At 40.7% G+C, this 27,392-nt stretch overlaps 1 protein-coding gene and 1 long non-coding RNA gene across 4 annotated transcripts in view; one reads left to right on the top strand and one right to left on the bottom strand.

Annotated features, from left to right (window-relative positions):
• Positions 1–27,392, top strand: part of FSTL5 (follistatin like 5) — a 540,589-nt gene that overhangs the window by 279,998 nt on the left and 233,199 nt on the right. The window lies entirely within an intron of this gene.
• On the bottom strand, positions 975–8,102 carry LOC122465691. Its single transcript, XR_006290699.1, has 3 exons — positions 7,995–8,102; positions 2,699–2,822; positions 975–1,184 (listed from the first exon to the last, which is right to left on the bottom strand). It is a non-coding gene; the product is annotated as an uncharacterized LOC122465691 (long non-coding RNA).

The raw sequence follows: 27,392 nt of genomic DNA, 5'->3' as shown, positions 1-27,392 counted from the left end.
GATCCCAGATTGGCCTGTTTCACCACAGGAGTTGTGGGAGGACCTATCTCATGGGGTGCCTTTGGGCAGGAGGTACATGGATTCTGGGGTCATGACTACCAGTATGTGGGGGTTGTGGAAAGACCACAGAAATGCAAATAACCAAGCTTCAAGAACAGTTGTCCAAAAACAAATTAAAATTTCCTGGCAGTGCAGCAGCTGCTCTGACTGAAGGACACATTGGGCTTTGACCTAACATCAGTGCAGCCACAAGGGGAGTAGCACCCTAAATTCTGCATCTCAGTTGTCTCCGTATCTGGTATATTCAGCCCAGCATGACAGTGCTATTTACAGAACTCCCAAGACTCAGCCAGAGGCTTGAGGGAGATTTATGCCATGCTGAAAGCAATGTGGGAATTAGTTTGACCTGTTTTTACTCCCTGTGCCTTATTTCCTTATAAGCCTGCCAGTAATTGGAGTGTTGCACACCTTCAGATTGCCAGCCCATTTCCCTGTCTCAGTGTGCACTCACTTATGAGTCCACCCAGACTCAATGTGACTCACAAAGCCAGAGCAAAGAGGATCAGGAGAATGTTCAGATATTGGAGAGCAACAAACTTGATTCTCTGCTTGGGCTGTGTGTTTCCAAAGCAAGGGAGGGAGAGGAATGGACTGGTATAGCAGAACGGAATGGGAGCCGTGGGCAGAGATGTGGGGAGGGTGTGGCTTGTGGGGAAAGAAGAAGAAGTTCAGAATATAGAACACTCCTGCTCTACAAAGCAGTTGTGGTAGGCCTGAACCTAAAGGCTGTTAAGTATGAGAGAGAGTTGAGCAGTACTAATTCCTGAGAAGCTAAATAGGTAGTTAAATATCATGATCAAGGGATGGGGTGGATCTTGCATGCTGATATCTGACAAGGTAGAACAAAACTGTTGTTTTCTTCTTAACATTTAATCAAGCAGAACATTCCTAATTTAATGCAGAACTAACCTTTTGTCCACAGAAAGAGGTTGAGTGTGCTGTTGCTGTAATTTACACAAGTTGCACCTCCACAAAATCCTCCAGCCATCTGCCATCAGTCAATAAATCCTTTTTTAATTTCCATTAATTCTTATTAGAAAGATTGAGGAATATCCACCCATCTGCTTGATAGAAACATCTTTTCCATGGGGAAAGCATGTCAAGCCTTTTATCACCATTCTTTTCTATTTACAGGGGAGAGGGAAGCAATGATATAAAACAATTTTAATCGTGTATGAAAATATTCAATAGATATGGACAAGAATCCATATATGTTATTTCATAGGTAGACTGAGGCAGAAGGCATTGTGATAGTTAAGCAACACAGTACTAATGGATTGGCATATAGGGTTTTTGTTCTTTTTTTTTTTTTTTAACATGACTGATCCCATTGGAGTCAATGGGACTACTTGGGTTTATAAGTGCTCACCAGTGAGTAAGGGGTTCAAAATCTGTGCTTAAGGAAAAATCAGTGGGGGAGAGACAGAATGAAAAAAAAAAACCCTCTAAAATATTCTGTTTTCTTCCATGTCTCTGTCTTTTAGAATGTAGTGCCTTCTCTGAAGGGCATCTCTCTATGTATTTTCTGCAGCAGCAAGAGTTGTTGTTGCTGAACAAACAATGGATAATCTAAATAAAATAGGCCCGATTAACTTCAGCTGACAAAAAAATAATAGAAAGCTCAGCTTTTTCTTTAGAAAGCTACATCTTAGAATTCTGGAAACAATATAGGTCTTGTCATTGGCTAATAATTCTGTTTGACAAATGTTGAGGTACAAAAGTAAAGGCTGTATTGCGAAAGGCTTAGAGGAGCAAGTCCAGCTCCCACCTTTGTTGCTGAGAAGCACACCCTGACGCAGAATCAATGTCATTCTGCAGTGCCACAGAGAGAGGATATAAAAGAATAAACAGGGATTGTGCACTGTCCAGTCTCAGAGGTTTGTCAGCATGGTACCCTGTATATGGAAGGGTTGGGGGTGGGTCACAGAATCCTCTTGTCCTTTCCCCACCTGGGCACATGAGGATTGCTTCAACATTTGAGCTGAAGCAGCTTCTACTGAAGAGAATTTCTTGCCCTCACCCATCCTGCTGAAGTACCCATTGCACAGGCAGCTACCTGAGTAGGACTCAGCCCTTGGCTTGTTTACTTGAAACAATGTAAAGGTATTGTGCTGCACTCAGTATGGGCTTGCTTAAATGCATATTTCTTAACCAACATAAATAATTTTTACAAAACTCCAGAATGTCACCTTTTGAATCTTGGGCGATAAAAAATCTTGTTTCCTTCTTCTACCATATAATTTTTCCAGCATGTCTAATATTAGGATATCTAATGGGAATGTACTGCACTTTTAGGAAGTAACCAGGTGAGTAGTGATCTTTGATTTTAAAAATAATAAACTATAGTAATAAATTAAGTATGAGGAACAGAGAAATAGCACTGCGGTATTGGATGGCTTTGGACAACTTTGATTCAGCTGCTAGATTCAGTTTTGTTGTTTATTAAACACAGCAAAATTTGGCTGAAAATACTTTTTTGCCCAGTGAGAGCAGAAAAAGCAGTACAGTGATTGAGCTTCTGTGTGACCCCCAGCTGTCAGGAAACTACGTCCTGTATTTGGTAATCTAGTGGAAATGTAGGGCAATATTTAATTTTCAACAGTAATGTCAATCATATAACACATGGGCTGGAACTGACCTGTGGAAAACTTTAATCTTGCCAAGTAAACCCGCAGAGTACTTTAATCCAGCTCCTGCTCTAGAAGAAATGATAAAGGCTTCTTAGCTGTCTGTCTTCTGATGTATGAATGAAGAAGTCACGCCTGTCAATGCATGAGAGCAAATGGAGGCTCTGTGATTGATGACTGAGTAGGAGCGGGTGACCCATCAATGGTAGGAAGCCTTGAGAAGTTTTAAAAAAAAAAACACACTTGGAAAAAAGATATTTAGGGAAACACCTCAGGGGATCGAAAGCTCTTTCCACTCCTGCCATGCTCAATATCAAGAGGCAGATTTAACTGAGAGAGGAACACTCCTATATATTAGAACCACTCTTGACTATATAGATTCAGAAATCTCCCTCAAAACCCAATGGGTTGCATTCTTCAGTATTATCAGTCTACTTTCCAATACATTCCTCTATTAGATTTAAGGCCATAAAAATGAAAGTTATGAGGGCAATCAGATAGTAGAACTAGAAATTCTAGAGATTAATGGTAGTAAATAGCTGCTTCCTGTTCCTGCACATACCTTTTGGAATATTTGCTTCTGGTAACATAAGTAATTGTTGGAAAAGAGTTTTAGAGCTGAATGAAACGGTGATGTTGAATCACAGGACTCTTGTTATTGTGACATGGTGCACTCACCTCTCGTGAGTGTCTCCTGTTGGCTGGGTGTGGTGCTAGTTTTCTTTTTCTGTTGGCACCCCTTGTATGTTGTTGACCTCATCAAGCAGGTCTTCAGTGGCTGAGCCCTGAGGTTCAGTCACACAGTTGTCAATGGATGAATCCCTTCTGGGGTTACAAAGGTCCAAAAGGGCCAATCACTGTACCCTTGTTAGTGTTTTTAGGCTCAGTTCTCAGCCCTTTCTTGGCTAATTTTAAGTCCATCCCTGCCCTGTTATAGACAATTGCCCCAGTGATGAGCTGCCAAAATCTTAATGGGTTCCCTCCTCACCCCACAAGGGGGTCATTGTACACCCGCACCCCCCCGGGACTCCTGGCCCATCCAATCCCCCTGCGTTCCTTGATGCCCCCCTGGACCTCTGCCCCATCCACCCCCCTATCCTGTCCCCTGACTGCCCCCAGAACTGGGAAGGAGGGTCTCATGGGCCACCGTAGTGGGTGCCCACCCCACCCCAAGAGCCAGAGGCATCTGCCGGGGGGTGAGGTGAGGAGTCCCGGAGGTGCTTACCTGGGGTAGCTCCCAGGAAGCATCCGGCAGATCCCTCCGGCTTCTAGGGGCTGGAGAGTGTAGCTAGCGGGGGACCAGGTGGAGCGGCCGCTCCCCCACTGATCAGATCAAAAGTGGCACCTTAGGCACCGACCCCCTGGGTGCTCTGGGGCTGGAGCACACACGGGGAAAATTTGGTGGGTGCAGAGCACCCACCGGCAACTCCCCACCCCGCACCCGGCCCCAGATCACCTCACCTCCGCTCTGCCTCCTCCGCTGAACGCACTGCCCCGCTCTGCTTCTCCGCGCCCCCCTCCCCAGGCTTTCCGCAAATCAGCTGTTCAGCGGGAAGCCTGGGAGGGCTGAGAAGCAGGCAGCGGCTTCACGCTCAGGCCGAGGGTGGTGGAGGTGAGCTGGGGCAAGGAGCAGTTCCCCTGCATGCCACCCCCCACCCCCACCCCGGGTTACCTGCTGTGGCGCGGGTGGCCTTCCTCACACACCCCCACCCCAGCTCACCTACGCATCCCTGGGCCTGAGCGGGAAGCTGCAGCCTGCTTTTCAACCTCCCCCAGCTTCCCGCACGAACAGCTGATTTGCGGAAAGCCTGGGGGGGGGTGGAGAAGCAGAGCGGGGCGGCGCATTCAGGGGAGGGGGAGGTGGCGCAGCGGAGGTGAACTGGGGCCGGGGCGGGGAGCTGCCGGTGGGTGCTCTGCACCCACCAGATTTTTCCCTTGGGTGCTCCAGGGCTGGAACACCCATGGAGTCAGCGCCTAAGGCACCACTTTTGGCCGGTTAAATTTAGAAGCCCACTTAGAACCGGTTGTCCCTTGTGGAACAACCGGTTCTAGCGAACCGGTGCGAACCGGCTCCAGCTCACCACTGAATTGCCCCTCAGGGCTTTCTCCCTCATGACTCTGGCTTCACTGGTTCTCACTGTCCCAGCTCTCCAGTCAGGTTGCCCCTTGAATTCAGTCCCCTTCCAGGGTAGCAAAATTCAACACATGAGCCTTGTCTCTGGGCTGTTTGAATTCCAGCCCCTTTGTCAGGCTTCTAGCAAATAGTCTTATCCCTTTCTTGGGGCTTAGGCCACTGCCCCAGTGGCCAGTGGGGGGGACCCAGGCCCACCCACTACTGTGGGTCCCAACCCAGGGACACTATGAACAGCAGTCACACACAGCTCCCTTTAACTCCATCAATTAGCTGCTACTGTTTCTCCTGGGCTTCTTCCCACTGGGTCTCTTCTGTGTCACACAGCACTTCAGGGTTAAAATTCTCATGTCTGCTCTCTCCTTGCAGAAAGCAAAATGCAACCAGAACACAACTTCTGGTTATCTCTCAGGCTCCTGTGACTAAAGCCCTACACAGATATCCAATTTATATCTGTGGATATAAATTTTGTATCTGTGGAGCTGCAGGGCTCTATCAGGAAATGCAGAGGCAAAAGCAGCCAGTCACAGGAGCCAGTGCCCTGCAGGGCAGCTCCTCCAGTGTGGCTGTATGGCCCTCAGCCCCGCCCACGGAGGGAGGCACCAGGATCAATGGCAGCTGTCCCTCGAACAGGAGACTCAGACCGCTGCATGGAAGGGACTCCTGTCTGGGAGCGTTCAAGCCACTGCACACACTAGTGTGACTAGAGACAGCTACCAGTGAGCCTGGTGCCCACCCTAGTGGGTTGGGCTGGGGGAGGTACAGCGAGGCCAGAGGAGCTGCCCGTGCGGGACACTGGCTCCTGCAAGCGGCAGCCTGACCTATTGCTGCTTTTGCCGCTGCAGTCCCGGTAGAGCCCTGCAGCTCTGCAGATATATGATTTATATCTATGGATATCCACATCCTCAGATATTAATTTTGTGTCTGCGCAGGACTCTACCTTTGACCAGAACACCCTTCTTTGCTACTCAGGAACTGGTTTGCTCAGCCCCTTTTAACTAAGCCTGCTGTGCTCTGATTGGTTGCTCCCTGCAGCTTTTCTAGTCAGGTCAGGATGACCCAGGTTCACTGTTCTTTTTCTTGGGGCAGGATGTGGTAGGACCATGAGGCCTCCTTTAAATACATACATATAATTAGTTTCATATGGTTTTACATTTCTTGAATTGGAGAAAAAGAGAGAAAATTGGCCAAATCCAAAGGTATTATTCTGTTTCCAAATAAAATATAAACAAACACTCTCCTCCCACTTATTTTTATTTATTTATTAGCAGGGATCCTTTGTGAGGATTTCTTGGGAACTGAAGATTGGGAAGATAAAGGAAAGCTTATGCAGGCCAAATCCTCTCTTTTATCTCTCTTCACATTCCCTAAGGACAACAGAAGATAAATGAGAGATTCTAGGACTGTTGGATGATGGGGGTTTGCCAAAAACTGAATCCAGCTTAGTCCAAAATGTTCATGAATGTCACTGAAACTTTAATTGACACTATACGAAGTTGCAGGTTGACTGAACTTAAGCTAAGTTGTTATGTTTCAGAGTAACAGCCGTGTTAGTCTGTATTCGCAAAAAGAAAAGGAGTACTTGTGGCACCTTAGAGACTAACCAATTTATTTGAGCATAAGCTTTCGTGAGCTACAGCTCACTTCATCGGATGCATACTAAGTTGTTGTGAAATCCTAATTTTTCCAAAAAAGATTCCTATAGTTTCCACTTATGTCCAGTACTCAAAGTGTTCACAATAAAGACGAGAAATGGGCTGTTACATCTCTTGCTATAACATAAATATATATATAAAAAGTAAGCACTTGCAAGCACCACAGCGGTGTACCCACATTTCGCCCCCACCCCTCGCCATCATACTTTAAAGAGGAAATAACTGTGGTAATAAAAACTGTTAAATACTATTTATCAAATAGGTTACACAGTGAAATTGAGCACTTTAACTGAATAATCAATTCAGTTTTTTTGTATGTGTGCAGCTTTGAGCAAATATTTATCGGATACATAATTCATCAAATGGCAAATATTTTTGCATAATATCTCACTCATGCATTTATATAACTTTTTCAGTGTATTTTACTAACTCTAGGGGTAACTCTGGTATCTTTTAGCAAAAGGTGGCTTCTTAATAAGGACTATACTCAAAGGGGTAGCTTAAGGGTAAGTTACAGTGCCAACACTGAACTGGTTCTAAATTTGTGTTTATGACTTAGCAGACTGACAGACCAACTAATACATTAACTGCCAAATCACCTTTTTTCTTGGCTGGATTCTTCATTTTACTTAGGAGGTTGTTATTTAATAATTGGATGAAAGGAGACACTCCATGGATACACCTGTGGATGATGTCTGTGTTAGTAATTAAGTTAATTATGTGTTTTTGTTCCTCTGACACAGTATTCTCAATTGGTAACCTAATTATTGTTGCACATTTAATAGCTCATTGAATTTGTAAGCCATACTATACCAATTTTCTTCTATAACTTCATCTGAATAGTTGTAATATTAAAATTAGAGTGTGCTGAAAAACATGAATGTAGCAACACACCTTTCTAGGCTAGAATATGGAGAATTAAGTCCACAATTCCTCTTTGTGAGTGATTATTGTAATACCCTGCTGTGACATACCCAGGGTACAATCTAGACTAACAAGTAGCTGTATTACCCCTGCCCTCTAACTTGGGACACCCTTTACAACACTTGGCTGCTGTAGCTTCCAGCCCTGACTGCTCACAAACAGCCTCCAGCAATCAAGTCACTCCCAGCTGTGTCTGCATGTGCTGCAGCCAGCCAGCCACCCTTTATCTCTTACCAGGCTTAGCTATACTGCAGGGTGACCCCAACACTCTCAGTCTTAGATTTTCCCCCAGAAATGTATGTTCTGTACTGCCCAGCCCTCTCCTGGACTATATAAGTTCATATAAAGTCCATTATTGCTTTAATAGAAATAATATGCACATAACCTGCCACCCTAAATGGAGTTTCCCTAACACTTCAATTTAAACACACTGTATGAGATAAAAGAATAAAACAAGTTTATTAACTACAACGAGAGAGATTAAGTAACTAAAAGCAATTAGGAATAAAAGTCAGAAATGGTTACAAGAAACTAAAGATAATGCTACTAGTGCCTAACTTAACAAACTATGTTAAATTCAAAGCAAAGTTTTCTCACCACAATTCAGCAGTCTTACTGACCAAACTTCTTAGGTCATGACCCCTTCGCCCAGTGTTCAACGAATGCTTCCTTTGTCCCTTCTGGTGCTGTGACTGCAATGGGTGGGGAGGGGGGATGTCTTGGAGTGTTTGCCCCTCCTTTTTTATAGTGTCTGTCTCCTGAATCTCAGTTGGAAATGTTTTTCAAGGGATGGGGGCGGTATAGGGAAGGATGTTTCCTGCTGCTTTTCCTCAACTGTTGAAGCTTCTTTTGTTTCCATTCCTGCTTGCTGACCGTTTACTGCGTAAGTGCAAATTAAGCAGAGAACACATTCCTTTGTTTGTGACATATCTGTTTGCCAACCTTAGTTTGAAACGTGTTAAGAACACCATACACTGGAATCTTATAACTTCACATACAATGTTTCCAGACACATTTTATTAGGACAATAATGACCAGCAAATTATGAATTTCAAATCACACCTTACACGGCATACTTTGTACAAATATTATTACAGTAGTGTGTAGGGTCTGGACACAGGTACATTCTGTCACACCTGCCCACTTTGTTTGAATTGCTAGCAAACAGGAGCATCTAACGGGAGTTTTGCAAGGCATTTACAGGGGGAAGTGGGAGTGGGGGCTAGATACACTTAACATTCCTTAAGCTACTTTAAACTTAAAGCCCAAAACACCCCCTGATAAAAACAAAAGAACAACAAAAGAATGAGCTTCAGGAATTAAAAGATAATGAAGGCAGAAGTCCAGAAACAGAGTGGGGGCTAACCAGTTTATTGCACACAATGTAGCATGTATGATTACCTGCCCTGTGGTCAGGTGGCCTATGTGTGCATTCAGTGAAAGGTGTTTCTGGCCTTCAGAGACCGTGTATGGGATTTGGAGACCAGAGTGGTTGAATAGGAGGAGCTAAGGGAGACAGTGGTATATAGATGAGACTTTCCGGGACACAGTGGAATGGTTCCACCCCTGGTCTGTGCTGTTGAGGAGGATGAAAGTCTCAGGGAAGGAGAACATCCAACTGGAGCAGAGGGAAAAGATCCCATAGTTGGGACCCTCCTTCCAGTTGATGATGTCGTATCCTCTTGTACTGAGGATACCTCTCCAAAGGAGGGACCTCCAGTTATTAGGAAGAGACAGGTATTAGTAAGGTGTGATTCGATCATTAGAAACATAGATAGCTGGGTTTGCAATGACAAGGAGAACCGCATTGTGACTTGCCTGCCTGATGTGAATGTTGCGGATCTCTCGAGACATCAAGATAGGCTTATAGGTAGTGCTGGGGAGGCCGGTGGTTATGGTACATGTAGGTACCATTGACATAGGGAAGGATAGGAGAGAAGTCCTGGAGGCCAAATTTAGGCTGCAATGTAAGAGATTGAAATCCAGGACCTCTATGGTAGCATTCTCTGAAATGCTTCCATTTCCACGTGTGGGGCCAGTTAGACAGGCAGAACTGCAGGGTCTCAATGCTTGGATGAAACGATGGTGTAGAGAAGAGGCTATTAAAATAAAAAACTCAATAATAATGGGGAATTTCCACTATCTCCATATTGACTGGGTACATGTCACCTCAGGATGGGAAGCAGAGATAAAGTTTTTTGACACCTTAAATGGCTGCTTCTTGGAGCACGCAATAGGAGAGACAATTCTTGATTTAGTCCTAAGTAGAGCACAGGATCTGGTCCAAGAGGTGAATATAGCTGGGCCGCTTGGTAATAGAGACCATAATATAATTAAATTTAACATCCTTGTGTTGGGGTAAGCACCACAGCAGCCCAACACTGTCACATTTTATTTCAGAAAGGGGAACGACACAAAAATGAGGAAGTTAGTGAAACAGAAATTTAAAGGTACAGTGCCAAAAGTGAAATCCCTGCCAAGCTGCATGGAAACTTTTTAAAGACACCATAATAGAGGCTCAACTAAAATGTATACCCCAAATTAAGAAAACATAGAGATCCAAAAACGTGCCACTATGGCTAAACAACAAAGTAAAAGAGGCAGTGAGAAGCAAAAAGGCATCCTTTAAAAAGTGGAAGTTTAATCCTATTGAGGAAAATAGAAAGGAGCATAAGCTCTGCAAATGATTTGTAAAAATATAATTAGGAAGGCCAAAAAGAATGTGAAGAACAGCTAGCCAAAGATTCAAAGTAATAGCAAAAAAAATGTTTAAGTATGTCAGAAGCAGGAAGCCTGCTAAACAACCAGTGGGTCCACTGGATCACAGAGATGCTAAAGGAGCACTCAAGGATGATAAGGCAATTGCGGAGAAACTAAATAAATTCTTTGCATCGGTCTTCATGGCTGAGGATGTGAGGGAGATTCCCCAACTTGAGCCATTCTTATTAGTTGACAAATCTGAGGAACTGTTGCAGATGGAGGTGTAATTAGAGGGGGTTTTGGAACAAATTGATAAACTAAACAGTAATAAGTCACCAGAAACAGATGTTATTCACCCAAGAGTTCTGAAGGAATTCAAATGTGAAATTGCAGAACTACGAACTGTAGCCTGTAATCTATCATTTAAATCAGCTTCTGTACCAAATGACTGGAGGATAGCTAATGTGATGCAATTTTTAAAAAGGGCTCCAGAGGGTATCCTGGCAATTACAGGCCAGTAAGCCTGATTTCAGTACTTGGTAAACTGCTTGAAACTATAGTAAAGAACAAAATTGTCAGACACATAGATGAACATAATTTGCTGGGGAAGAGTCAACATGATTTTTGAGAATGGAAATCATGCCTCGCTAATCTACTATAATTCTTTGAGGGGTTCAACAAGAATGTGGACAAGGGGGATCCAGGGGATATAGTGTAGTTAGATTTTCAGAAAGTCTTTCACAAGGTCCCTCACCAAAGCCTCTTAAATAAAGTAAGCTGTCATGGGATAAGAGGGAAGGTCCTCTTATGGATTGGTAACTGGTTTAAAAGATAGGAAACAAAGGGTTGGAATAAATGGGCAGTTTTCAGAATGGAGAGAGGTAAATAGTGGTGTCCCTCAGGGGGTCCATACTGGGCCCAGTCCTATTTAACATATTCATAAATGGTCTGGAAAAAGGGGTAACCAGTGAGGTGGCAAAATGTGCAGATAATACAAAATTACTCAAGATAGCTAAGTCCCAAGCAGACTGCGAAGAGCTTCAAAAGGATTTCACAAAACTGGGTGACTGGGCAACAAAATGGCAGATGAAATTCAGTGTTGATAAATGCAAAGTAATGCACATTGGAAAACATAATCCTAACTACACATATAAAATGATGGGGTCTAAATTAGCTGTTACCACTCAAGAAAGAGATCTTGGAGTCACTGTGGATAGTTCTCTGAAAATGTCCACTCATTGTGCAGCAGCAGTCTAAAAAGGGAACAGAATGTTGGGAATCACTAAGAAAGGGACAGATAATAAGACAGAAAATATCATATTGCCTCTATATAAATTCATGTTATGCCCACATCTTGAATACTGTGTGCAGATGTAGTCACCGCATCTCAAAAAAAGATATATTGGAATTGGAAAAGGTTCAGAAAAGGGCAACAAAAATGATTAGGGGTATGAAACGGCTGCCATCTGAGGAGAGACTAATAAGACTGGGGCTTTTCAGCTTGGAAAAGAGATGAATTAAAGGGGGGGATATTGCAGAGGTCTATAAAGCCATGACTGGTGTGGAGAAAATAAATAAGGAAGTGTTATTTACTACTTCCCATAACACAAGAACTAGGGGTCCCCAAACGATATTAATATGCATCAGGTTTAAAACAAACAAAAGGAAGCATTTCTTCACACAAGGCACTGCCAATCTGTGAAACTCCTCGCCAAAGGATGTTGTGAAGGCCAAAACTTTAACAGGGTTCAAAAAGGAACTAGAAAAGTTCATGGAGGATAGGTCCATCAATGGCTATTACCCAGGATGGAGAGAGATGGTATCCCTAGCCTCTATTTGCCAAAAGCTGGGAATGGGCAACGGGATGGATCACTTGACCTGTTCTGTACATTCCCTCCGGGGCACCAGGCATTGGGCACTGTCGGAGGGCAGGATACTGGGATAGAAGGACCTTCGGTCTGACCTAGTATGGCTGTTCTTATGTTCTTAAGTGTACCCTGTGTGTGTGTATCTTAAAAGATCTGTGGATTATAGGGTTTTTTTGTAGAAGGTATTATAGCTCTTTAAGGGGTCTGATTCTCCTCTGACTTAATTTTTATGCTAGTGTAACTCTTCTCTGGAGTTCAGTGGAGAATGTTATTCCTGACACCAGCACAAATGTGAGGTATATCAGGCACAAATTGTCTAGGCTACACTGACAGTATAAAGCTCATGGTAAGTCCACAGAAATCCACCCTTACATCTTTCTTTGGTAGATTTGTTCTCTACACTTAGATGAAATGTTGACTCATCCTTATAGTTTAATATAATCAGTATATAACTCACTTTGTTGGTGGGCAGTTTATTGGTGGTGATTAATACTTTACTTTTCATCCAAGTATCCCATAGTGCTTTACACACTTAAAAACTACACATACCTATCTTCCACCCATTGCTAAAAAGCAGCCATCAGTTGGGTAGAAGACTGCAGTATTAAAATAATAACAAAAACACAACACAACAATTTAAGGGCAGAAAGTGTAGAAGAAAATATAACCAACAAAAACTACCACAGAGGAATTTTTGAAAATAAATTACCCAGTTAGAATTTAGCCAGAAAAAGTGAGGATCAGGAAGACAGAAACCCCCTCAGGGTAGGAAACATGTAAGCATGTTTTTTTCCTGTCTTTGAAATTGCTTTGGTTTTATTCCTTCTCTTAAATGGATTCTTTCCCCCCCTTCAGAAAATTGTAATAAATAGAACTATTTGTTGGAACAAATGCATATGCTAACATGTATACATAATTCCCTTCAGAATTCTCCTCCCCGCTCTCCCCGCCCCCAGTTGTTTACACTGATTGGAGTTGCCATAAATATAAAGGGAAGAGTAACAACCTTCCTGTATACAGTACTATAAAGTCCCTCCTGACCAGAGGCACAATATCCTTTTACCTGTAAAGGGTTAAGAAGCTCAGGTAACCTGGCTGGCACCTGACCAAAAGGACCAGTAAGGGGACAAGATACTTTCAAATCTAGGGGCGGGGGAAGGTTTTTGTCTGTCTGTTCTGTGTGCTTGCCAGAGAGAGATCAAGAAAGCAAGCAATCCAACTCCATTAGAATTAGTAAGTACTAGCAAGGAAAAGCGTTAGTTTACTTTTGTTTTGGCTTATGATTTTCTCTGTGCTGAGAAGAAGGTGTATTCCTGGTTTTCTTTTTGTAACTTTAAAGTTTTTGCCCAGAGGAAAATCCTCTGTGTTTTATATCTGATTGCCCTGTGAGATTAGCTTCCCTTCTAATTTTACAGTGGTGCTTCTTTTACCTTTTTTCTTTCTAATAAAGTTCTGTTTTTTTAAGAGCCTGACTGATTTCTCTATGGTCCTAAGACCCAGGGGTTTGGGTCTGTGATCGCTTTGTAACCAATTGGTTAGGATATTATTCTCATGCCTCCCCAGGAAAGGGGGTGTAACGGCTTGGGGGGATATTTTGGGGGAATAGGAACTCCAAGTGGTCCTTTCCCTGATTCTTTGTTAAACCACTTGGTGATGGCAGCGTACCCTCCAATGGCAAAGAGTTTGTGACTTGGGGAAGTTTTACCCTAAGCTAGTAAGAATAAGCTTAGGGCGTCTTTCATGCAGGTCCCCACATCTGTACCCTAGAGTTCAGAGTGGGGAGGGAACTCTGACAGGAGTCATGAATGCTCAAAGACAAGGTCCTTTTTGGGATGTGGTTCAAACTATGATGCCTATAGAAACTACATAATAAAAGATGGCATAGGATCATTAGGTTAGGTAGTAGCTCAAGATTCTGTTACAACCAGAATTTGAATCCAGTAGGGTTATAATAAATGAATCAGTGTGTTCATATTCAAAAAGAAAATCAAAATAATATCTATTAAGGTGACACAGTTCATTTACCTAGAGGCAGAGGCAGTGACCTAATGGAAGAGTACTAGACAGGGACTCAAGAGACCTGTTGTATTAACTTAGGTGGAATGTATGAGGCCAAAGAGTCAAAGGTGTTAACATGACCCTGAAACTGTCCAATATTAAACAGTTTTAAACAAGGTTTGCAGTCTGGTATACAGAGACTTCATCCTGCTTAGCGACATGGCAGACCATTAAACCTCTTTTTAACCTTTTATTAAAGCTACAGAAAAAGAAGGGGAAACAGCTTAAAGCATTTGAAATGTAAAGTATTAAGTGAGGCTTTTATTTTAACAAGATCCCATGTTCCCTTTCCCTTTAGCTGTAGAGAGTCTTTGGGGGCTGGGGGGGGGAAGGGGGAAAACATGTTTGATGGTCTCTTACATGATATTAAAGATGATGATAACTGTCACTTTTGGAGAAAAGAGAAGAAATTAGTTGATGGTCTGGAACTGTTGTTGTTAAAGTTCAATTCAAGTTCCTAGAAGACTCAACAAAAGAAACACACACAAAAAGGTAAACAAAAGAACAGCAAAGATAGAAAATGCTGCTTTTATCTCTGGTGTTGATTCTCACTTGCAACCTCACTGCTGGAAAAACACAGGCATGGCACATTGTTTTATCAGCCACTCTGAGACTTCACAAACTTGTATCAGCATTGGGCTGGTTAGGGCCCCGCTTTGAGCTACTTCTTTCAGTTCATCAGTGTTGCAAAATATGCAGTCTTGGCCAGCTAAGCCAGACTCTTATTAGACAAAAGGAGAGGGATAGGAAAGAGAAGAAATAAGGTGGGAAAGGAGGAGGACACATAGGTTTGTGTCCAGGTAGCAATGTCATCTGGCTTCATCCTTGGCCCAGTCTGGTCAGGATATCTCTTAGAATTAGGAAAGAAGGTCTCGGGTCCCAGAAGATCATGTTTGTTTTAGCCATAATGGTGATGCTTACTTCTTCCCTGTCTTTCAGTCAGCCATCATCGAGGCAGCGAGCTTTTTCTCCACAAAGTGTTTTCTTGTTTGTTTGTTTGTTTGTTTTGAGGACCCCAAAAATGAGTGATGGGACAAATAGTCTATCCTCTCATTGTTTTGTACACCAATTAGGCCTAATTCCCAAAATACCAATTTTGGTTCATTAATTTCTGGTTCCACCCTTTTCTTGTTTACCATGCATGATGTAACAGTAGGCCTTTTTGATTGGACTAATTCAGCCTTTTTGTCTACCTTTTTCATCTTTTCCTATCAACATTTGTTGTTGCAGTTGACTGAGTCATTTTATAAACTTCTGCCTACTTTACCAGAGTTTGGCTCACAGCAGGAGTAGGTCAGCTAGGCCCCAATTATGACAGTAGACTGTGGTTCTATTCCCAACTTGGCCACTGGTCTGTTGGTTGACTTTGGGCAACTCGTGTCACCACTTTCTGCCTCCATTTCCCCATCTATAAAATGGGGATGATGATGCTTGCCTCCATTTGTAAAGTGCATTGGGATCTACTGATAAAAAGAATTAGGTGGTGGTATTTTATTATGAGGAGAGTTTATAGATATTCTTCGTTTAATTTTATCATGTTTGCCTTTGATCTGAGTTCTCTTTTAGTTAAAGGTTCTATTCTCTAATATTTCCAGAACTCTAAGGTAAAGAAGAAATTCCTGTGTCTTCAAAGATTATCTTGAAATATCATATATTTCAGTTCAGTGAGTAAACAGAACACACCAGCAGCATGTCTCACCAGGGGGTCCTTTCTAATATGTTCTCCCTAAATTTCAATCACAACTCATCTGGAATACGAACAACTTGATGAACACAGTGTAGTACCTTTGTGCAGTGTACAGAAATATTTTATCTCCATGTGGTTTCAAAAGGAAATTGTGTGATGCCTCAAATAACTAAATCTGTTAATAAATAAATATATTTTGTATAGAAAGTGCAATTGAACAAAAAAGTCATATTTTCTTCAGGAGAAATGAGTGCCAATATTATCAGGTGGTCTTTATATCCAGTAAAACCCCTCAGTTATCTAGAAGATTCTAGGGACAACTCAAATCTTCAAATAGTCAAAGGAGCGAAAAGATGCCCATCTCTGAACACAGATTTCAGAGTCTGCTCAACAGGTTACCCTGGTTATAACCTTTTGAGACAAACAATCCCCCATTTAAAACAAGGTCAGATACTCCAAAGGAACTGGAAGGATGAGTGGTAAACTGGCTTTGGGCAAACAGGACAGTTTCCCGGTCTCACACACAAGTTTCTAGGAGAGAAGTGGTGCTCAAGCAAGGCAGAATTATGGTTCAAACCCTACTTACTCCTGAAAATTCCGTAGCACATTGCCCCATTTTACACAACCTTTTTTATCAGACAGGGAGCAGGGGAGTTGTTCCATGGTATAATTACCACATATACTTTTATCCTCAAATTACCATAAAAATGCAGTTGGCTGAGACACTATCACACGGCATAATGTTTTTCAATCTTGTTTTTTGCAACTGATTCTTGGTTGAAACAAGGTCAATTAAATCAAGAAGCAGGCAACTGTGTTGCTCTATTTGAGATATTTCATAACTTATTCTGCCCAAATGCTGCACTTTCTTTTCTGCTCCTTTCTTAAAAGCAACAAAAATGTCTAGAAAACATGACCTATGAGGAAATATTGAAAAAAAAATGGGTTTGTTTAGTCTGGAAAAGAGAAGACTAAGAGGGGACATAACTGTTTTCAAGAACGTAAAAGGTTGTTACAAGGAGGAGGGAGGAAAATTGTTTTTCTTAACCTCTGAGGATAGGACAAGAAGCAATGAGCTTAAATTGCAGCAAGGGAGGTTTAGGTTGGACATTAGGAAAAACTTCCTAATGGTCAGGGTGGTTAAGCACTGGAATAAATTGCCTAGGGAGGTTGTGGAATCTCCATCATTGGAGATTTTTAAGAGCAGGTTAGACAAACACCTGTCAGGAATGGTCTAGATAATACTTAGTCCTTACATGTGTAACCCACATACCTCCTGGGTATGGTGTTCTGTCCCATCTAATAGCACCGAGACCACTTAGAGAGAGATTAATAAGTTTGCTGTATAGCCTTAGCTAACAGGAAGTTGGCTTTTAGCTCATGCAGTGGAGGTTCATGCACTAAGGTCTAGAGGTTCCCTGGTTCAATACTGCTCACTGACGACTGGGGTCTGTCGGTGTTACACGTGCAGGGTACTGGACTAGATGAGCTGTCAAGGTCCCTTCCAGTCCTATGATTCCTATGAAATGCATGTTAGCCATGGAGTGGAAGAAGCAATGGTGTAAAAACTGAAGTTAAAATGGCAGGAAAATATGGGAAGATTAAAGGTTATTATCATCTAGTCATTTTATTGAGGGATATTTCTAGTAGCTGTGCCTGAATTTCTGCTTTTTCATTTAGTGATTTGTTATTCCTTTAAAAATATATTTATTACTATAGGAAGGGCTGGTAGCATCACCTGCTAACGTAGCCTAGCATTTCCCATTATCAGAACGTGTAATGCTTAAAACATTGACAAATGTTAACCATTCAAGCTGACGTTTTCCATGCTGGGTATCGGCCTTGGGTTGTATGCTTTAGAAAATTTCAACCAAAATGGGTCAGCCATTTCTGAGAATGAGACTAGTGAGTAATTCATTGTTTTCCCCATGTTAAAAAAAAAATCAGATGACTTTTTCTTTGAAAAGCTGTAGCACTCCGTGCTCTGGAGCAGCGACTTGTAATTTGATAGGTTTTTTTGTTTTTTGTTAGGGTTGTGACGTTGGTTATCACTGTGAAAATCTGCCTAAATTTGGCCACGTTATAAGCCTTCAGAGAATCACACCTTGCACATGTACATTTAGATATGGCTTTACAGCTAAAATATCTCAAGATTCCATCTGCTGATTCTGGGCTGCTGAGGGCCAGATTGGGGCTAGACACCAGAAATGGGAGCAGGGAGTGGTTTCTCCTATGTTCTCAAGGGCCCCAGTGTTGGTGTCCAGACAGTGTAAAGGAGGAAGCTACCTGATTAGAATGAAGTGGGAACAAGAGCTAGACCTAGCGTGGAATGGGATTGCTTTATTTTGAAATCTCAATAGTATTCTTGTAATGTAGTTTGTTGTGTGAAATTTAATATCTATATCATGGAAGTGCCTTTGTGCATCAGCTCTGATGGAGTTGCAAGCCTTGCTTAGGTCTCTCAGTTAGTTAGTAGCTTGGGTTGCAGGCTTTAGTTAGAATAATAAGAGCCATGGTAGAGCCTATGGTTTAAATACACAGACTAAGCATGGGACTTGCAGGATCCTTTGGATTCAAACTTTTCAAGGGGAAAAGGCCAGTAACAGTGTGGGGTGGCCTTTGCCTCCTCCATTTCACTGCTGCCAGGGCAGGGTGCCTCAAGGAATTTTGCTATTTTAAAATTACAAGATTATAGTGGTGTTGCAGCCATTTAGCCAAAAAGCCAAATGTCTATCTCCATCCTCACTCTCCATTCACACGAGAGAGTGGAGTTGAAGAAGAGACATGTCATAAGTTTGTTTTGATTTAATCAGATCCTGTACCCCTACTGCTAATCAGGCCTTCTGAATAGCTAGATAACTTCATATCTCTAAGTTACTGTGACTGAAAAGTGTATGCATTTCAAAATAAGGTGCTCTAGATAGCAACATACCATTTCCTTGGGTTGAACCCTTAACTAATTATGCCATTTCTGGTTTGTGACTAATGGACAAGATAGATGAAATTTCATATCCAAACTGATATCTGTGGAGCTGAATTTAAGTAAATGCTTTCCATTTTGACAGAAACATCTTTCATGGCTTGTTCGCATAGTCCTTAGTCATTTTCATTTGTGTCTCTGTGAAATAGAGGGAGAATCATATTCATAATATGGAATAGAATAGAAACCATGTACCTTTTTTATTAAAAGGGCTTATCTGTGAATGAGGGCTCTCTTCTGAAGGCCAAAAGGTGAAATAGAAACTCAAAGGAAAGACAAGCTTCACTGTTTAAAAAAATAATAATCTGGGACCAAATTGTGGATTCAAATCCTTTTTAATCACACACTTCTGCATCAAACCACAAAGGAAGGATAGTGATATGAAACTGCACTTGAAGACAGCCTATAACACCTTAACTTCAGCTATTATGTCAACAGCCTCCTTTGTAGTTGTATAGAGATATCTTGCGTTGAAACATTTATTTCTTAGTAGTGAAGCTAGAATAAAATGATTGATCTACTCTCTTAGGATAACCTTTTATGTCATCTTCTGTAAGAGGAAACTGTGATCCAGATGTTGTATAGGAATGACTTGTCACAACACGCCTGTGTGTGTCATCCCATAACTCATGAAACAAATCACACATCAGAAAGTAAGCTACTGTAAATCTATCTGGGCCTGACTTTGCTTTCACTTTGGCATGGCTGCAGTGACTGGTGCGAGAGAAGAATCAGGTTCATTATATTGCACACAGTACAAAAATGTTAATTAGCATAATAGTAATTTTTTTTATTTTTATCCCCAAAATCAGGAATTACAGATTTAAGGCACCTTTAACTTCACCCTTTTTATGATGGGAGATAATGTTCAGGTCTTTCATTACATGATCACATAACATTAAAGAATTGTGGCATGTATACTGCAGCTCTTTATCTTAAAAATGAATGCAGTAGTATTTAACACTGAAGTTGCATTACATTACAATATTAGATGCAATAATTGACTTTTAGTTTAGTGATCCTTAATTTATTTTGTAGATGTAATTTGTACAAAACTGGTACGCAATGCCAAATTATTGTACCATTTGCTTGGTAGTGAATACTACAGCTAAGATTTTTTTTCACTCTCATAGCTTTCCAAAATATTCTCCATTTGGGCTAATGTTACATTTGTTTGTAAAAGCCAAATGTTTTGTTTGTTTGTTTTGTTTTAAAGTTCAAAGAAAAATACTAACCTATTTCTGAACTGCGTTTGGCTGAAAAAAAAGTTTGAAACTCAGTGTGTAAATACTGCTAATTTTACATAACATAAGAATGGCCATACTGCGTCATACTAATGCTTCATCCAGTCCAGTATCTGGTCTCTAGCAATGGCTGGTGCCGGATGCTTTAGAGGGAATAAACAGAACAGGGCAATTTGGAGTAATCCATCACCTGTCGTCTAGTCCCAGCTTCTGGCAGTAAAAGGTTTAGGGACACCGGGAGCATCAGGTTGCATCTCTGATTATCTTGCCTAACAGCCATTGATGGACCTCCGTGAATGTATTTAATTCTTTTTTTAATCCAGTTATACTTTTAGCCTTCACATCATCCCATGGCAATGAGTTCCACAGGTTCACTGCATTGTGCGAAGAACTTTTTTTTATGATCCTTTTAAACCTGCTACCTATTAATTCCATTGGGTGACCCCTAGTTCATGTGATGGAGTAAATAACACTTCTCTGTCTACTTTATCCCTAACATTCATACTTTTATACACCTCTATCATATTCCTCCTTAGTCATCTTTTCTCTAAACTGAACAGTTCCAGTCTTTTTAATCTCTAATCATGTGAAAGCTGTTCCATATATCTAATAATTTTTGTTGTCCTTTTTGTGTATCTTTTCCATTTCTTATATATATATATATATTGAGATGGGGGTGACTGGAACTGTTCACAGTATTCAAGGAGATGACATATCATGGATTTATATAGTGGCATTATATTTACTGCCTTAGTGTCTATCCCTTTCCAAAGAGTTCCTAACATTTTGTTAGCTTTTTTTTGACTGACACTGCACATTGAGTGGATGTTTCTGGAAAACTAACCACCATGACTTCAAGATCTTTCTTGAGCGGTAACAGCTAAATTGAATCCCATTCTTTTGAATGCATAATGGGGATTCTTATTTCTAATGTACATTACTTTGAACTTCTCAACACATTTTGTTGCCAAGTCACCCAGTTTAATGAGATCGCTTTGTAACTCTTGTACATCAACTTTGGACTTAACTATCTTGAGTAATGTTGTATATCAGCAAATTTTGACACCTCACTGTTCACACTGTTTTCCAGATCTTTCATGAATAGCAAAGGTGCTGGTACTGATCCTCTGGGGATCCTGCTATTTATCTCTTACTGTTGTGAAGCCATTTATTACTACCTTTTGTTTCCTGTCTTTGCCCTGTTACTGATCCATGAGAGGATTTTCCCTGTTATTCCATGAATGCTTACTTTGCTTAAGAGCCTTTGGTGAGGGATCTTGTCAAAGACTTTCTGAAACACCAAGTACTGATCCATATGATTTTTGACTCCCTCAAATAATTCTAATACGTTGGTGAGGCATAATTTCCCATTATTAAAACCATGTTGACTCTTTGCCAAAATATTGTGTTTTTCTATGTCTGATAATTTTTTTCTTTACTATAGTTCCAACCAGTTTGCCTGGCACTAAAGTTAAAGTTATAGTTACTGGCCTATAATTGCCAGGATGGCCTGTGGAGCCTTTTTAAAATATAGGCATTGCATTATCTGTCCTCCAGTCATTTGGTACAGAGTCTGATTTAAGTGATAGGTTACAGTCCACCATTAGTAGTTCTGCAATTTCATATTTGAGTTGTTCCTAGTGACTTATTACTGTTTAATTAGTTTGTTCCCAAACCTTTTCTACTGACATCTCAGTCTGGGACAGTTCCTCAACCTTTATCACCTACAAAGAATGGCTTGGGTCTGTCGATCTCCTCCATATCCTCTGCAGTGAAGACCAATGCAAAGAATTCATTTAGCTTCTTTGCAACAGCCTTGTGTTCCTTGAGTGCTCCTTTAGTAGCTCAGTCGTCCAGTACCCCTTCTGATTGGGCAGTGTTCCTGCTTTTGAGGTACTTTAAAACAAAAAAAGGGGTTACTTTTGTTACTTTCTGTGTCCTTAGCTAGTTCCTCTTCAAACTATGTTGGCCTGCCTTATTATACTTTTGCACTTGACTTGCAAAGTCTATGTTCCCTTCTATTTCCCTCAGTGGGATCTGACTTCTAGCTTTTAAAAGATGTCTTTTTGCCACTGACCACTTCTTTTATTCTGTTGTTTAGGCAGGGTGGCATTTTTTTGGTCCTCTTACTAGTGTGGGTGTGTGTGCGTTTTATGCTTGGTTTTTCTAATTTGTCATATACATTTAGTTTGAGCCTCTGGTATGGTGTTTTTGAATAGTATCCATGCAGTTTGTAGGCATTTCATGCTTTTGATTTCTATTTATCTAGTTCCTCATTTTTTTCTGTTCTTCTTCTTTTTGAAGTTAAATGCTACTGTTTCTTTGGGTTTCTTTCCCTCCTACAAGGATGTTAAATTTAATTTTGTTATGGTTACTATTAAGGAATGGTTCAGCAATATTCACCATCTGGATGCCATTTAGGACAAAATCAAGAATTGTTTCTCCCCTTCTGGGCTCCAAGAAGCAGTAATTTATAGATGTCTAGAAATTTTATCTCTGCATCCCTTCCTGAGGTGACACATTGTCAATATGAGGATAGTTGAAATAGCCCATTAATTATGTGTTTTCTGCCTTTGTAACCTCTCTGATCTCCCTTAGTATTTCCCAGTCACTGTCACCACCGGGGTCAGGTGGTTGGTAGTATATTTTTACTGCTATACTCTCATTTTTCAAGCATGGAATTTCTATCCATAGAGATTCTGTGGTACAGTTTGGTTTATTTAAGGTTTTTACTTTATTTGATTCGATGGCTTCTTTCATGTATAGTGCCCCCTTCCCCCCCATTGCCACCTACTCTGTCATTCTTCTATATTTGTACCCTGGTATTACTGGATACATCAGTTTTCAAATTAAAAATAAAATGGTGAATATTAATAAAGTTGTGATTCGTACTTTTGAAAACTGATCCCCCTTCATGAAAATGAAACCAATAATTACCCTCCTCTCATGTCCTCTACTATGTGCTGTTAATAACCTACACATCATCTTCCATGGCATTTTAGGGATTTTATAGTGTGGCCTATTACTGTAGTATCTAGTTCTTCATACATACCCCCAAGGAAAATGCTTCATAGTATGATAATTACTTGTTTTAATATGAGCACTGAGATAGTTAACAGTATGGAAGTTTTAAAGTAAGGGGACTGACTGAGCAGCCATTGCAATGAATGGGGCAGTTAACACTTCAGATATCTCTGCAAACTCATTGGTTTTATTCACTTCACATTTTTGTTGTATTTTAAATGAAAGCTGAGTCTCTCTAGAGAATAACTGATTGGTCGAGTATATGGTAAACATTTGGGAAACATTGAAGATAGTGGCTTAATATAATCCACATTTCCCTTTTCCAGATACTGTGTGAAAGGGTAGCAATATAGCCTTGTGGCAGAGATGACAAGAAACAAAAGCAAACAGTTTGTGTAGATTTGTGGCTAACTCAGCACTGCCTTAGAACCATAGGGTCAGAAGGAACGGCAGGGGGTTACACTAGATGACCCTTGCGAAGTTGCAGGATTTGTTGTGTCTAAACCATCCAAGACAGATGGCTATCCAGCCTCCTTTTGAAAACCTCCAGGGAAGGAGCTTCCACAACCTCCCTAGTCTGTTCCATTGTCCTACTGGTCTTACAGTTAGGAAGTTTTTCCTGAGATTTAATCTAAATCTGCTATGCTGTAGTTTGAATCCATTGCCTCTTGCTCTGCCGTTTGTGGCAACAGAGAACAACTTTTCTCTATCTTTGTTATGGCAGCCTTTCAAGTCTTAAAGCATTTTCCTTCTAGATTTGGGCTTTGTTTTGCCTTTCAGTATTTATTTTAACATGTTAAAACTGTGGTATTTTATACTTTTAAAGCAGAGGTGGGCAAACTACGGCCCGCGGGCCACATCCGGCCCACGGGACCCTCCTGCCCGGCCCCTGAGCTCCTGGCGCAGGAGCCTTGCCCCTGGCCCTCCCTCCGCTGTTCCCCCTCTCCCCGCAGCCTCAGCACGCCATGCTGCCGGTGTAGTGTATTAAACTGCTCCACGTAGGAATGTGCTACTGGTAGCAGTTACGGAGAGCAATTTACTACACTACGCTGGCGCAACTCTCTGGGCAGCACAGCTGTAGCGCTGCCAGCCACGGGTGCCCTGTGCTGTGCGGTAAGGGGGCAGGGAGCAGGGGGGTGGTTAGATAGAGGGCAGAGGAGTTTGGGATGGTGGTCAGAGGGTGGGGAACATGGGGGGGTGTTTGAATGGGGACGGGGTCCCGGGGGGGAGCAGTCAGGAAGGAGGGGAGGTTGGATGGGGCGGTGGGGGGTAGTCAGGGGCAGGAGTTCTGGGGGTGGTCAGGGGACAGGGAGTGTGGGGGGGGAATCGGGATGAGAAGCAATGGGGGGCATGAATAGGGAGCGGGGGCACAGCCTCCCCTAACTGGCCCTCCATACAATTTCCAAAACCTTCAGGCCAAAAAGTTTGCCCGCCCCTGTTTTATAGTATTATTCTGAATAAATATTGAAAAGCAAAAATCTCCAGGTCCTATAGGAGAAGGTATGACAGAAACAGTTGGGCTAACTCCACTGGAGAGGAAAATAAAGCACCACTTTGAACTCCCGTCTTGACCTTTGCTTTCAGCGATGTCTTCCTGGGGGACAGGATGCTTTTGTGTCTTTCTCACTCTTATTTTTTTTCTTTGATAGATTGAGTGAATGGAAAGTATAGAGAACTGCAGGGTTAAATTTTTGTTAAAGTTACATATAGAGGTGTTCAGTTCTGTTGAAGTTGCAAGTTCAAGGGGGCAAGTAGAAAAATAAAACAAAAGAGATCTTGATGGTAAGGATCAAAAAGGATTGAAAAAAGGGGCTAAAGTAATTCCCTCACTGCCTCCTAAGAATTGATGATAAATATATATAAAAAAAACTATAAGTGGAACTAAATGGAGTGTCTGGAAGATGTATTTTCTTTAACAAAGTCACACACAGATATATTATTTTCTGAAAGAACCTGAGTCTTTTCTTTTATCTTTGATTACCAATAATGTTTGATGAGCCCTATTCTGTATAATCAAAGAACATAGAATGAATAGTAGATTGTCAGTGAAAACACAGCTTTGGGTAACTTGGTCTATTTAAATGTTCAGTTATGTAGATCAATGGCATTTAATATGAAGTGATATCATCTACTGAAATAATATAAATCCTAGATAACACTAACAAAAAGGGAAAAGTATAAAGTCTTTAAATATAACAACACTTTTGCAGTAAGGAAAAAATAATCATTAGACTCTGTTACCCATGCAGAGTCATCAGTAATTACTAGAATAATGTAATCACAGTCAAGCTATTATTTACTCTGTGCAGCTCTTACTGTGATTAATATGTAACTGTGGTCAGAATTTGGCAAATACCACATTCAGACAAGTTACGTAAAGTAGCTTTTGACATCCTAAATTATTTATTTCAGCTTCTACTAGTGTTTGCCTTAACTGGGACATTATCTTTTGGATGAGATTGAATAATTTATCTGCATATTGTAAATTATTTCTTAAGTACTGAAGATTTGTCTATATGTCTCTGTAGACAAGATATGACACACAAATACATGTCAACTTGATCCTTAATTAAGGAAAACAGTCTAGGACTTTCAGAAACTTGAGTTTTATACCAACACTCTAATGAAATTTCAAAATCTAGAAGGTATGTTTTCAAGTTCTACATTTGAAATTCTTTTTATTGAAATTCAGAAAATATAGCTGGCAAAGATGTCATTTACCAGACAAATTATTGATCTGGAATATATTTTAATTCAATATTTTATGACTCATATTTTGGAGATACCAGCATTATTACTCTAATAGCTCTGAAAAATAAAAAATAAAATATTATGACCCATAATTAATAACTAAAAAAGGCATGCTTCATTAGAGTCAGTCAAGACTTACATAGTAGAACTGAGAGTAGAATATGACCTCAAGTCTGTTGTAGAAGCAACATGATGATGAATGGAAAATGGTTGTAATGGGACCAAATATGTGTAGGAGACAAATTATCATAAATTCATTGTATGTGATTGTTATATATGTTGCTTATTACATATTGTTATATTATAACAACCATCATGGCAGCTTACTGGATGCATCGGATGTATTTTCACTGCATGTCATAGCCACTTAAAATTTCACACTGATAAAGGAGATAAAATTTAGATTCTGATGTCCTAAAAACACAAGTACCTATTATCTGGAGCTAAAAAAGGATCTCTGTTTAGCTTTTAACAAATAGGAGAGTACTCCTGATTACTTGCTAAGAGTGATAGTGATAGATGTGTGCATTTGCGCTCGCACGCCAGTGCACACACCTATACATCCTTCCGTTGAAGTAAATACCTGAAATGTAACATGCCACCAAGGTCGAAGAAATCTCCAGTTTTTGAATTAATATGGCTTGAGGTAATTCCCAAATTTTTACAAAGTTGTTTACTGATGTCAAAAATCCTACAGAGGCATCCATTATTATGTTATAAAAAGATCTTTTAAAGTGCATCTTTTAGCACTATGAAAACTGTAATTTGTTCCCGCAGAACACACACAAGTTTGCTTGCTTTTTGGAAGCTTAACTGGAACTTCTAGGTTTGGCCATATTATGGCAAACACTTCCTGTGTGACCTTGGGTAAGTCACTTAGCCTCTTTAGATATGTCTACGCTGCAATTACAATCCGATGACGGGCCCATGACAGCTGACTTTGGCTCATGTGGCTCAGGCGAATGGACTCTTTAACTGCAGTGTAGATGTTCGGTCTAGGGCTGCAGCCCAGGCTTTAGGACCCTTCAAGATGGGAGTTAAATAGCCCCTTTTATTTTTTTAACCATGAGACCATCCTTTCTCTCTACACACTCAAGTATTTTCCAAAAACCTCTGTGATAAGTAATATTTTATAATTTGAGACGTTAAAAATAATTTCCTAGAATACCTTTATTTAGAGCAATCAGAAATATTTCTTCACACAAATTTGTAATGCTAGTACAGTATTTCCTTTCCTAACTACTCTTTCATAAGTATAATCCAATTAATTTTCAGTGTTTCTGCTCCCCTTACAAATTAAATAAAACTTAAATTGTCAAATATTTACTTTTCTTATGCATAATAGGCAAACATCTATTCAAAACTTTGCCTATGAGGACAATAGCACTTAAAAATTCCGCTTTACAACTGTTTCCTAGGTAACTAACACACAGCTAAAAGAATGAATTGCAGAATGGAAGGAAACAAATAGGAAAATCATTAAATTTTTTCACTAAATTTGAACTCATATTAACACTCCCCCATTCAAACCTACCAATATTTCAAAAAATAAATATACAAATTGGGGGACAGAGGAGTGACACTTCTTTTACTCCTGTTGGTTCACTTGTTTAATGTTATTTAAGTTTCTGCATGCATTAAAAAAAAACTATGTTATCTAAAACCCAATATGAAGCCAATAAA

Source organism: Chelonia mydas, chromosome 4 (genome assembly GCF_015237465.2).
Source record: "Chelonia mydas isolate rCheMyd1 chromosome 4, rCheMyd1.pri.v2, whole genome shotgun sequence".
Lineage (NCBI taxonomy): Eukaryota > Metazoa > Chordata > Testudines > Cheloniidae > Chelonia > Chelonia mydas.
The sequence above is the reverse complement of the archived record's forward strand: the minus strand, read 5'-3'. Positions and strand labels throughout refer to the sequence as shown.